Source organism: Peromyscus eremicus, chromosome 16_21, assembly GCF_949786415.1.
Source record: "Peromyscus eremicus chromosome 16_21, PerEre_H2_v1, whole genome shotgun sequence".
Classification (NCBI taxonomy): domain Eukaryota; kingdom Metazoa; phylum Chordata; class Mammalia; order Rodentia; family Cricetidae; genus Peromyscus; species Peromyscus eremicus.
Genome location: NC_081432.1, coordinates 57,681,819 through 57,693,678, shown reverse-complemented (window position 1 = coordinate 57,693,678; position 11,860 = coordinate 57,681,819). Strand labels below are relative to the sequence as shown.

The window sequence follows — 11,860 nt, the reverse complement described above, 5'->3', positions numbered from 1 at the left end:
GGACTGACCGGCACAGCTGCTGTGACAGACTGTGCTATTAGATTGCTAGTTAAAATAAATGCTTCCTTTCTCAGGAAGGTTTTTGTCCCAGCGATGAGAGAGAAAATTAACTAATAGAAATGACTTCCTAAAATGTCCCAGATTCTCCTACCCCAGTTGGCTGAGAACATCTTCAGGCCTCAGAGTGTCCCCTATCCAATCTGTGCAGGGTGGGGACAAAATTGATAGTGTGAGGGTTTATCAGCTGGTGTTTCGGGAAATTTGTTTACACTGTGTAAAGATGTGTCTATGTCTTGCCCCACCTGCCTAAGGCACCTGATTGGTTTAATAAAGAGTTGAATGGCCAATAGCTAGGCAGGAGAGGATAGGCGGGACTTCTGGACAGAGAGAGGAAGTCTGGGAAGAAGAGACGCAGGATTTGCCAGCCAGACATGGAGGGAGTCTGACTGATATACAGAATGGAGGAGAGGTTAAGAGCCACGTGGTAGAACATAGTTTAAAAGAAATAGGTTAATTTAAGTTTTAAGAGCTAGTTGGGAACAAGCCTAAGCTAAGGCCAAGCTTTAATAATTAATCATAATAAGTGAATAATAATTATATTACATGTATATAAAATATACTATATAACGTAGAAAATAACATAATAAAATAATAATAATTAATTATAAGTCTCTGTGTTATTATTTGGGGGCTAGTGGTCCAAAGAAAGTCCAACAAGAAAGACTCACTACAAGCTGGGATGTTGGCTGATAGTCTCAACAGTCCACCAGGCTTTCATATCTCGTTATTTTCAGTCACAGCTTTTCCAATAAAGGGGAGAATTCATTCCTCATGTTAACTTCCCCCAAGCCCCTCTCCATGGAGACTCAACGGAAATGTGGGAGAATCTTTCCAGAACACTATCTCCTGATCGTGGATAAGGGCTCATGGACACAGACACCATAAAAATCAACTAAGATTTTCCACAATGATGTGCACCCCAGAAACGTTGACACTCGCACCCATGCATCATTGTTGTGGTCCAGAACCACTGTGCTCCACAGCCAAGCTGCGTTGCATCGTCCTGAATGTAAGTGAACGGAGGCATAGCTTGCCTTCATTTCATTGAGATTTAATTGATATGATTATTTACAGAGGCATGTGAGGCCTCTGCAGGCACATAAAAACCATCAGAACACAGACTACAAATTGTGTGTGTGTGTGTGTGTGTGTGTGTGTGTGTGTGTGTGTGTGTGTGTATGTGTGTATAGCGAGGGAGAAAGATTAGAGAAACTTATTGGTAGACTGCACAAATTTAAGACATCTGTCACACAGGACGAGGTAACAGTAGCCACAGGTCAAGGAACATACAAGTTTTGTGTAAATCATTCGTCTAGTGCCCCCCTTCCCCCTAGGTCTTGATCTGAGGCCAGACTAGGCCCGGAGAACTCACTCTGCCAGACAGCGGGAAATTCCTCCACACGAATGGTGTTGGTGGTCTCCACTCTACTCTAGTCCAGGAGCCCACACAGCAAATGCTCACTAATGAATGAGCCCACCCACGCAGGACCCACCCCTCCTCCCACCAGAGCCAGCCCCATTCAACACCCTCACACCACCGCCGACCACCTTCCTCACGACTACCCAAGGATTCATTTGTTTCCGGAACAAACTTTGTTAAAATTAAAATCACAGAAGCCTCCTCAATAAGGATCCAAACCAAAGGCCCTCTGGAGGGATCCCCTGGGCAGCTCCTGGGAGGTGCCACAGGAAGTCACGGCCTCTCTAGCTCTCAGCCTCAAAGACCCTGCACAGAAGGAAAGTCTAGGTGTGGGGCCTGCCAGATCCTGGAGGTGGGCCCACAGTGCTCAGTTGTTTGTTTTTCCTTGCAAGAATGCTAATCAAAGCACAACTTCAACCCAACCAACCAACCAACCAAATACCCGCCGAGCTGGCAAGTGGCAGGTGGGGAATCCAGGGACAGGCAGCCTGCAGGGCCCCTTTTGTGGTAGAGGCGTTTTGGAAGGAGAACTTTGATTGCTTTCTATGGAAGGTCTGGCCACCCAGAAACCCAAAGATAACAGCCTGATGGCAGTCCACCGCAGCGTCTGCTCAGGGCTTCTCTCAGGCTGGAGTCGGTTGTTCCGAGTGGGTACTAAGTCTTGATATGCAGAGGAAGCAGTGAATATTCCCAATGGAATGGACACAGTCTCCAACCCTGCCTGTCCCCGAGAAAGCTGCAGGGCCACTGTGCTTATATTCCTGCTCTCTAATTGTCTCCTTTGTCTCTTCACTAGGCCCTGGAAATTAGGAGGCTAACTGAGTGCCGGCTGGTCACAGCCCCTGAGAAAAGCCAGGCTTCTATACAGGACCCAGGGTCGGAGGGGATGGGGGATGCTGAGGGGAGGAAGAGAAGATATTAAGCACCTTGCTTTTGGAGTACTGAACACACACACACACACACACACACACACACACACACACACACACACATTGTGGCGCGCCACATCCTGGAAATCTGAGGGTGGGGGGGATAAGTCAAGCTGGCCTCTGTCCCCAACAGCAGTGGGTTTTCATGACACTCTGGGGCAGGCATACCCTCTTTAATAATAGGAGCTTGTTAGTTCTACACTAATAGCCCTCCCAGGCTGCTCAAATCCTTCCCAACACTTCTCTGTTTCAGGTTAAAGAACTTTGTAAAGGTTCAGACTCGTGGTGCTGAAGTGGGAGAGAAAAGTGGGAGAGGATTCGGGTGCAGCTTGCCAGGGGCCTCTGGGGGTGTGTCAGACCTCGTAGGTACATCCTTCCCTTATCATGGGGCACAGATTGTAGAAGGTGGCTCGGAGACCCGGTGTGTTTTGGAACGCCCAAGTCAAGACAGACTCTAGGTCTTTGGAAATCTGCAGGACTTCAGGCTTCTCTGGGACTGATTTCTCTATCTGCCAGAAGAGGGCAGCACATGCCTCTCTATCAGTGGGAGATGGCCACACAGGGCAGAGCTCCGTGTGTGTGTGTGTGTGTGTGTGTGTGTGTGTGTGTGTGTGTGTGTGTGTGTGTGTGTGTGCAGATGTTTGATTGACACAGCACTGCTACAGGAGAAGGCATTTAATCTCCTCCCAGACAGGGCTGGACGCAGGGAAATCAAGAGAACATGCTGCTGTAACTGGAGACTGCTGAGACAGAAATGGACACACTCCACACCAGACCCATATGTATGCTGTCCTTGTGCTAAAGTTGGTTTTTACATTTACATAATTGCAGGGTCGGGGGAGTGAAAAGAATAATATATCATGACATGGGAAAGGGTGTGAAGCTAGTATTTCAGGATCCACAGACGAAGGTCACTTGACGTAGCAATACATGATTGTTTATGGATTGTCTGGGGCGGCTTGAAGATTCCAAGGGCCTTCCCAAGCAGAGCAGAGTGAGCAAGTGCAGTTTGCCAAATCCACAATATTTCCTATCTGACCCTTCACAGAAAGACCTCATCAGCCTCTGACCTAAGACAAGTGTGCTGCATGATTCCAGGCCAGAGGACACAGGATGGGGCAGACAGATCATTATTGCACACAGGAGGGCCAATGCAGCCATTCCTGAGGAATGAGGCAGTGTTGACCTGGACCTCCTCCTTCCCCACAGGGGAGCTCAGTGGCAAATAGTAGGAAGGATAACACATCTCACAGAACAGCCTCAGTAAAGGTAGGAATCGGTTTCCACATTGGTGGGATCTAGGATGATGCAGTTGCCCACATTTTGACATCATGATCTGCAGCTGTTCAGAGACCATTTAAATAAATAGACCTGAAGCAAACGCTTCCTGGGTGGCTTTCAGTATCACGGTGTACCCACCTACATAGCTTCAACTAAGTGCTTCTCATGGTGGGGAGACACGGTTCCTGAACTTAATATGTTCATGCCTATTTCTTATCACTTTGTTTTCAATGAAGGCCATATGTAAACATCTGGTCTTCAATTTGGAAAACATGGTCTTTATGGTTTTAATGAATACAGGATGTGTTGGTTGGATTTTCATCAACTTGACAAAAACTAGAGATACCTGGAAAGAAGAACCATAACCAAGGCACTGTCTTCTATCAGATTCATTTTTGCGCATGTCTGTGGGACGTTTTCTTGATTGCTAGCAGGTGGAGGAGGGCTTGGCTCAGTGTAAGCAGTGCTGTCCCTGTGCAAGCATCTGTGACCTTAAGAAATGGACACACATCTGCAAATCCACCTTAGGAGCTATGGTGGTTTAAATAGGAATGGCCCCCACAGACTCACGTGCTTGAGGGCTTGGCCCATAGGGTGTGGCCTTGTTGGAGCAAGTGTTGCCCTGTTGGAGGAAGTATATCACTGTGGAGGTGAGCTTTGGGGCTTTATATGTTCAAGCTGCTCTCAGTGTGGTACACAGTCTTCTTTCTGCTGCCTATGGGTCAAGATGTACAACTCTCAGCTCCTTCTCCAGCACCATGTCTGCCTACAGGCCGCCATGCTTCCTACCATGATAATAATGGACTAAACCTCTGAACTATAAGCCAGCCCCAATTAAGTGTTTCCCTTTATAAGAGTTGCTGGGGTCAGGGTGTCTCTTCACAGCAATAGATACCCGAACTAAGACAGGAGCTAATGGTGGCTCATGTCTGTAATCCCTCCAGGCACTTGGGAAGCTGAGACTGGATGATTGCTCTTGAACTCCAAATTAGCTTATGCTGCATATAGAGCAAGACCCTGTCTCAAAAAAATAAAAAGTAAACAAATAGACCACAGGCAGGTTGCTGGGTATGCATCCTACACAGAAAGGGCCAGAAAAACGAATAACACAGGCCTGCAGTTGTAGCAAAGCCTCATGGGATGTCCATAGAACAAGAACAAAAGGAAGCAAATCAGGTCAGGCTGTGGAGAGAACACAAGTGGTGAGGAGAGGTGGGGAGGGTGTGGCCCAAAGGCCGGGGCCGGGGGCCTGCATGGAGAGACAACACAGAAAGTGTGAGCTAGCCTGGCCTGGAGTCCCCGGGCAGGAAGGCAGGGCACAGAAGGCAGAGCCAAAGAAAATGGAAACAGCAGCCCCTGGTGTCTGCGGCTCAAGTCAGGAGGAGCTGTTATTCTTCGGGGAGCCTGGTTTGTTTTTATCTGCAGGGGAACCAGGTTGGGCTGACCAGAAGCCTTGTTTGGCTTCATCTGCTTGGAGGTTTTGAGCCAGGCTGGTGGCTCACCATGCCTGTCAGGCAAGCAGTCCTGGGTGCTGGTCCTGGCTTACACACACACACACACACACACACACACGCACACACACACATGCACACACACACACACACACATGCACACACACACACACCAAGCTCCATTTTATAGTCTGCTTCTGCTTCTTCTTCTCCTCACCTTTTTTCTAGTGGATGATGCTTTGCTATGAGGAGCTAACAGGCCTCATAGAACAAATTTATTATCCATTTAAAATAGAAAAGAAGGCCCCCGAGACAGAGGAACACAGGAGTAGAAACGAGAGAGAAATGGAGACTGGAACAAGGAAGAGAAGGGGGTATTCAAATTGGGGAGCGCACAGTCATCCCAGAGATGTGTGGTCAGACAGCCTGAGAAGCCCAGTGGGATAAAACACCATGGCTGTAGATGGTTTATAAAGTCCACACTCAGAGGCTACCACTGGGACCTTTTAGCCCTATAGGAGGAAAAGAGAGTGCCCTCTCACCCCAGAAGTGGGACCTTTAGGCTCTTGGCTGGCTCTCCCATTTTTGTGGCAGGTCCACAAAGACTGGGAACCGAAGATGGTGAATGTGAACCCAGGGAAATAAAACACCAGATCTTTGTCTTAGCCCAATGCATACACATGGCCCATGCCTCGCCAGCTAAAAAGAAAACACAGAGAATCTGACACTCTTTCCCAAAACGAGGATGGTAATTCTGGGCAGGAATGTTAACTGTATCTGAGGGAAATGCGATAGGGTTGGAAGAAATAAAAAGGGACTCTCAAATGAGTTAATAAGAATAGAGAATTAAACATGTGCATTCCATCCCTTGCTAATTGCCTGGAATGCGCCATATGGTAGAAGACATGAAATGTGCCCCAGGAACTGATAGGATTGAAGTGTAAGGGAAAGAGAGGTTGTGAAAACGAAGTAAAATGCAGTATGCTATGCCTAAATTATGGTAAGTAGCTAAGAGGAATTTGTGAAGACCCAGTGACTTGGCAGAGATTTTCAGCTCCATTCTGATGGCCATTTGTGAGATGAGTGCTCAGAGGGAGAAGCCTGGAGTGTCTTGGGAGATGACAGAGAGTGGAGGAGGGATGTGCTGAGGGACAGCGTAAAAGAATCACCTCCAGGGAAGAGGGGAACCCACAACAGAACACATGCTTTGCAGTGGGGACAGGCAGGGTTGTCGGGACTACTAACCCTGTCCCCCATCTTGGCTCATCTGGGGTTCCCTATGGCTCGGCAGCATCTCCAAGGAGGGTTCATGGAGCAGAGGTGGGAGACAAGGGTTGTTCACAGCGGCACCCAGGTGGTGGTGAGGAGCTGACCCTCCAGCTCATGGGCTCTGCACTCGGAGAAACAGTGTTTGTGTAGGGATCACAATGGAGAAATGGGATGGCGTGATCAGGCTTTATGATGGCACGATGCAGCACTGTCAGGATATGACGGAGCATCTAGATGCCACAATTCACACTCGGATGTCACTCAGCTCGTGTGGTGAAGCCAGGTGGTGAGGGGGTGTTGGCAGAGGGAGGTTGAGAGTACGGCCTCAGAGACAGAAAACAAAGCAGTCTGCGTATGCACACTTGACTGAATGTAGAATCTCATGATCTATTCATTAAAAAAAAAAAAAAATCCAGGCCACTTGCGGGGCTTGAAGAGAACATGAAGGAAGGGTTGGGATAGGTTGGAGGCAGAATCTGGTCACAGAAGGCCAAGGGGATCTGGATGCGGCAATGACAGGGACAGGGGGCAGTGCCATAGCAGGCCCCCAAACAAAGCACAAAACACACCAGGAGGCTGAGGGTGTGAGATCAGGGCCACGCCAGTGGCAATCTGAGGTGCATACATTTTGGGGAACAGTGAGAACCTTCAGGAAAGGGGAAGGCGAGGGAGCTGCGGGGATAACTCAGATGCAAGGAGCGGGATAAGAACACTTCCTACCTGTAGAGGACTCGGGTTCTGTTCCCAGCATCCTGTGGGTGCTCTGTAACAAGTTCCAAGCCATCTGGCTTCCGAGGGCCCTTGCACATACACACCACAGAATTTAAAAAGTTCTTAAAGAGAGGAACAAGGCCAGTGCCGTGGCTCAGTGAGTAGGTAAGAGCACCTGCCCGGTAAGCCTGGTGACTTGAGTTCAATCCCCAGACCCAGAGCACAGGTGGAAGAAGGGAACCAACCAACCCCACGGAGTTGTCCTCTGACCTCGACACCCACACTGCAGCACATAATGCTTTCAGAAATTAAAAAAGAAAGGGAGAGATGAAGTTTACAAAGCAGAGAAAAACTAGTGGGTGAGAGGCCTGCACACGCTGGTTGGGGGTGGGTAGGAAGGAAGAGCGAAGGCAGAAGCAGGACTGTCTTAGGTTTCCAACCACAGTGATTACGATTAGCATGTAGTGGGCACACCCTAGATGCCAGGCACGGTGCCAAGGTGTGTATATGCTTTGACTTAAGAGACACATGAACCCGCCACAAAAACCACGGCCATGCACGTCAGAAGTATTAGTGAGTTCATATCATAGTTTCAGAGACAGCCTTGGAGAGAACACGTCTTTCAGGCACATTTGTTCAGCTGGTTCTGCAGTTCAAACCCAGGTCAGTAACCCTGCATCTGCCTGCCTTCTAGCTCCTGGAGACAGCGAGTTCACTAAGAGCAAAGGCTCTCACCTGCTTCTCTTGGTAGCTTCAAGAACTTAGTTCAGTGTCTGCCACATAAGACATGCTGTTTCAAAAGAGTTCAGAGTAGGTGCTGTGTGTGTGTGTGTGTGTGTGTGTGTGTGTATTGTTTGCACATGAGTATGTGTGTGTATGTGTCTATTGTTTGCACATGAGTGTGTGTGTCTATTGTTTGCACATGAGTGTGTGTGTAGGCCAGAACAGGGTGTCTTCCTCTATTGCCTTCCACTTTATTGACTTGAGGCAGAGTCTCTTGCTGACCTGGAAATTCACCTTTTCCACTAGGCTGGCTGGCCAACAAGCTCTACGGAGACCTATCTCTGCTCCCCAAAGCTGGGGTTACAGCCACATGATGCAGCCATGCTCAGCTTTTTCATGGGTGCCGAGGATTTGAACCCAGGTCCAAATGCTTGTAGAGCAAACACTCTTCCTCCCTGAGCCGTTTCCCCAGCCTCCACGGGATTTTGTTGGCTGGCTAACTGAAAGGGTGAATATACAAATTAATGGCCGATACTCTTGAGTCCCAGCTGCGAGTGTTTCCCACGGATGAGGTCTGGCTTGCAGCAGTTGGGAGATTTGGGATGGGAGCTATGAAAGCCAGCGAGCAAGTAGAGGGGCAATCCACCCTGCTGGACGGTATTTGCAGTGTTGGCCTTTCTTGAGCTTTCTGGGTGACGGGGCAGGACTAGATTATGACCATCGACAGTGTGTCCAGGGGAAGGATGGAGAGAGGGCTCCGCTCAAGAGAGAAAAGAGGGGGCTGGAAAAAGAGGTAGCTCTGCTGGGAACGTGTTTCCTGCATAATAATGAGGACTTCTGTTTGATCCCCAGTAGTGGACATGGTGGCTTGGAGTGGCGTGGTCTCACTTAGAAGCCAAATGTATTTCTGGAGCTCAATGGACAGCGTTCCCAACCAATCAGTGAGTGTGATAACCAACCAGCAAGAGAGGGAGCCTTAACAAGAAATAAGGGGGACACCATCTGAAGAATGACACCTGGCCTCCACATACATGTACACACATGTGCATATGCACACCTTTCCACCCACACATGTGTAACTTGACACACAAGTACACAAAGTTAAAAAATATTGAAAAACTGAAAATTTTTTTTCAGAGAAATGACATAGTGAATTAAGAAGAGGGTCCTACCATCTGAAGTAAGATGTTGGAAACACAGATGCTCAACTGAGGAGCCAGTGAGAAAGAGGGCAAAATGATGGATTTCAGAAAGCCTAGAGCTTCCAGCCTGGAGTCCCAAGAAGATGGAGGGAGCCATGGCCTGTCTCCTGGAGCATGTGGATTGTGAGCGCAGAGCTGGCTCTGGCTTGAGAGTGTGGCTCTGGGCTCCCTTGCAGGAGCGAGGCTATCTCTACGAGGAAGACAGGCCTGCCGAAGCATGGGTCCCTGGCTGGCTGAGCCTAAGGACGTTAGGATCCTGTTTTACCAAAACTGGGGATGGGACAGGAGGAAGGAAAAGTGAAAGGGAGTGTGGAGCAGTGGGTAGTTACAAGCCTGGGTGACCTCAGTGTGGGGCTGGGGCAAACAGAGCATGTGGGGGACAGCTATTGAGAAAGCAGACATGTCTGAGCTTTGAAATGTGCAAATGAGTGTTAGGGAAGGAGTCAGAAGGGCAAAGCCCATTACGGGGAAAACCAGGGTGAAACCGAAGAAGAGAAACAATGAAAATTGGAGAGTATTGAGTTCGTAGGAAATCGACACTCGGTATTCTGTGGAAACTGTTGCTTTGGCTTTGGGCATAACAGAACTGTAAATGTGGATAATATGTAAATACCATTTATAATTTAAAAAGTCTGGAAGATTCAAATGAGATAATCTTTCTGAGGGCGCTCTGACAAGGATGGAGGAGGATATTTGTGGTTGAGGTGAAAAGACACTAGATGTACAGTCTGAAGAAACAGAATTCAAGAGACAGCCTGCCCAGGGGAAGAGGGAAGTCCCTGGTCCCCTCCTTGGCCTCTGGGCCCTGGGCCAGCAAAGTGTCAATAACTGTTCTTTTCCAGGAAGCTCGGAGGGCTCTGATACTTAATCTTGATGGACAACGTCACTAGATTTAGAATCACCTAGGAAACAGACCTCTGGGTGTGTCTACGAGGGTATTTCCACAGAGGTTTCAGGAGGAAGGAAGGTCCACCCTGACGTGGGTGGCGCCATTCCCTGGGCCGGGTCCTGGATTTAATGAACTGGATAAAAGGAGAAAACAAGCCGAGTACATCGGCTTCCACCTGCTTCCTGACTGTGGATACACTGTGAACACGGCCTTGAGTCCCTGCCCCATGCCTTCCTTCCGAGATAGACTGTACCCTCAAACTGTGAGTCAGCGTCACCCTCCCTTCATTAAAAGTCGCTCCTCTCATCTGTTTATCACTGCAGTCGGAAAATACCTATCACAGGTTGTGTTAGTCTCCTCGGACTTAAAGCAACAAAAGACCACCAGCTGGGTGACTTCAAATTACGGGATATCTCTCACAGTTCAGGAAGACCGAATATTCCAGATTAAATGTCAACCTTTCCTTTGCTCTTTCTGTTTCTGGAAAGCCTTGGCTGTGTCTCTGTCTGTGCCTGTGGCCGTAGCTGTGGCCTTGACTGTGGCTATAGCTGTGGCTATGGCTGTGGCTGTACCTGTGGCTGTGGCTTTGTGACTCCACTGTCAGATTCTGTCTTCATGTGATCCTCTGCCCCTCATCTCGGTGTCCTCTTTTTATGAGGACAACAGCCATTGGATTTACTCATGAGTGCAGGATGAACTCATTTTGAGATCCTGAGCTAAGCTTATCTACAAAGACCTCGTTTCCAAATAAGGCCATATTATGAGGGTCCAGGTGGACAGGTACATGTAACCTTTGGGAGGGGGGCATTATTCAGTGAACTAAAGGATCCAAACTGTAATGAAGCAAGATCACCGAGTATGCTTAAAATATTTTCCACATACTGTCTTCTGTCCTCCAACGATTTCTCTCTTATGGTGCTTCTAAATGTCCTTCTAGCAGCTGTCGTCCAAGGGAGAAAATCAAAGACACACAGACCAGCACTGCAGGTTCCGGCCTCTTTTCTCAACGTCTGGCCTTAGCCTTTTCCCACCTTCCCGACCTCCTGCACACTCTGACCTTAGCTTTGGTTGAAATCCTTCTAGAGACTTCCTCAGAGGATGGACTCCTACTTCAGGCACCTTCATAGATGTTTTTCTTCTTCCTAGCCCATGAATCAACTCTTTCCACTCCCTTTGATTAAACTGTACTATGCCGTCTGTCTTCAAACTTGACTGTGTGTGACTTGGAGCCTTCCTCCTCCAACAGGCACAGGAGGCTGTGGGCACAAAGTGACCTGGTACCTGACAATCTTGGCTTTCTGCCAGTGGACTGTGTTCTCAAACTGTGAGCCAATTAATCCTTCCCGGACTTCCCCTACCTTCCTCCCATCCTGAACTCTGTCATGAATCTCTTTGAACCTCCAGGTTCAAACCAAGATCCCAGTAGCTGTAGCAGGAGTATCTCCTTCCTACTATGCTGGTTCTGGTCTCGCTATATACCATTTTTTCTCTCATGAGTACTCAGAGACACCTCCTGATCTGAACTCCAAGAACACCCAGTATATTCCTGTGGTCCACTGTGCATCACTGACTGTTTCATTCATGAAGTGTCCTATGGCATTTCCTTTGCTTGGGTTGGCACTGGACCCCAGGGATCTAGCTCACCCTCTCTCTCCATGGTCAAGGGAATGCTCTTCTTTACCTCTTTCCTTTAAGGGCCTCACAACCACTCTTCAGGTCCCACACAGACACCTCAGAAATCTTTAAAGAATACTGCTGAATGAGGGACTGAAATTTCCATGAGCTTAAATGTGGTGCACTCAGACCCCTCTGACAGGGCATCACAGGGGAAGCAGGTCCTAGACTTGTAGCCAGTGCCAGGAAGGAAGGGCTGTGTGGAGGAGAGAGCTGGACTTTCCAAAGTCCTTCCCCAGACTCCCCACATT

General features: G+C 48.6%; 1 protein-coding gene and 1 long non-coding RNA gene across 3 annotated transcripts in view; one reads left to right on the top strand and one right to left on the bottom strand.

The window, feature by feature from the left end:
• The window catches only part of Clic5 (chloride intracellular channel 5), a 147,176-nt gene that overhangs the window by 19,313 nt on the left and 116,003 nt on the right, over window positions 1-11,860 (bottom strand). The window lies entirely within an intron of this gene.
• Window positions 7,632-10,257, top strand: LOC131926668 (uncharacterized). The gene is made up of 3 exons (XR_009383537.1): window positions 7,632-7,784; window positions 8,697-8,785; window positions 8,982-10,257. It is a non-coding gene; the product is annotated as an uncharacterized LOC131926668 (long non-coding RNA).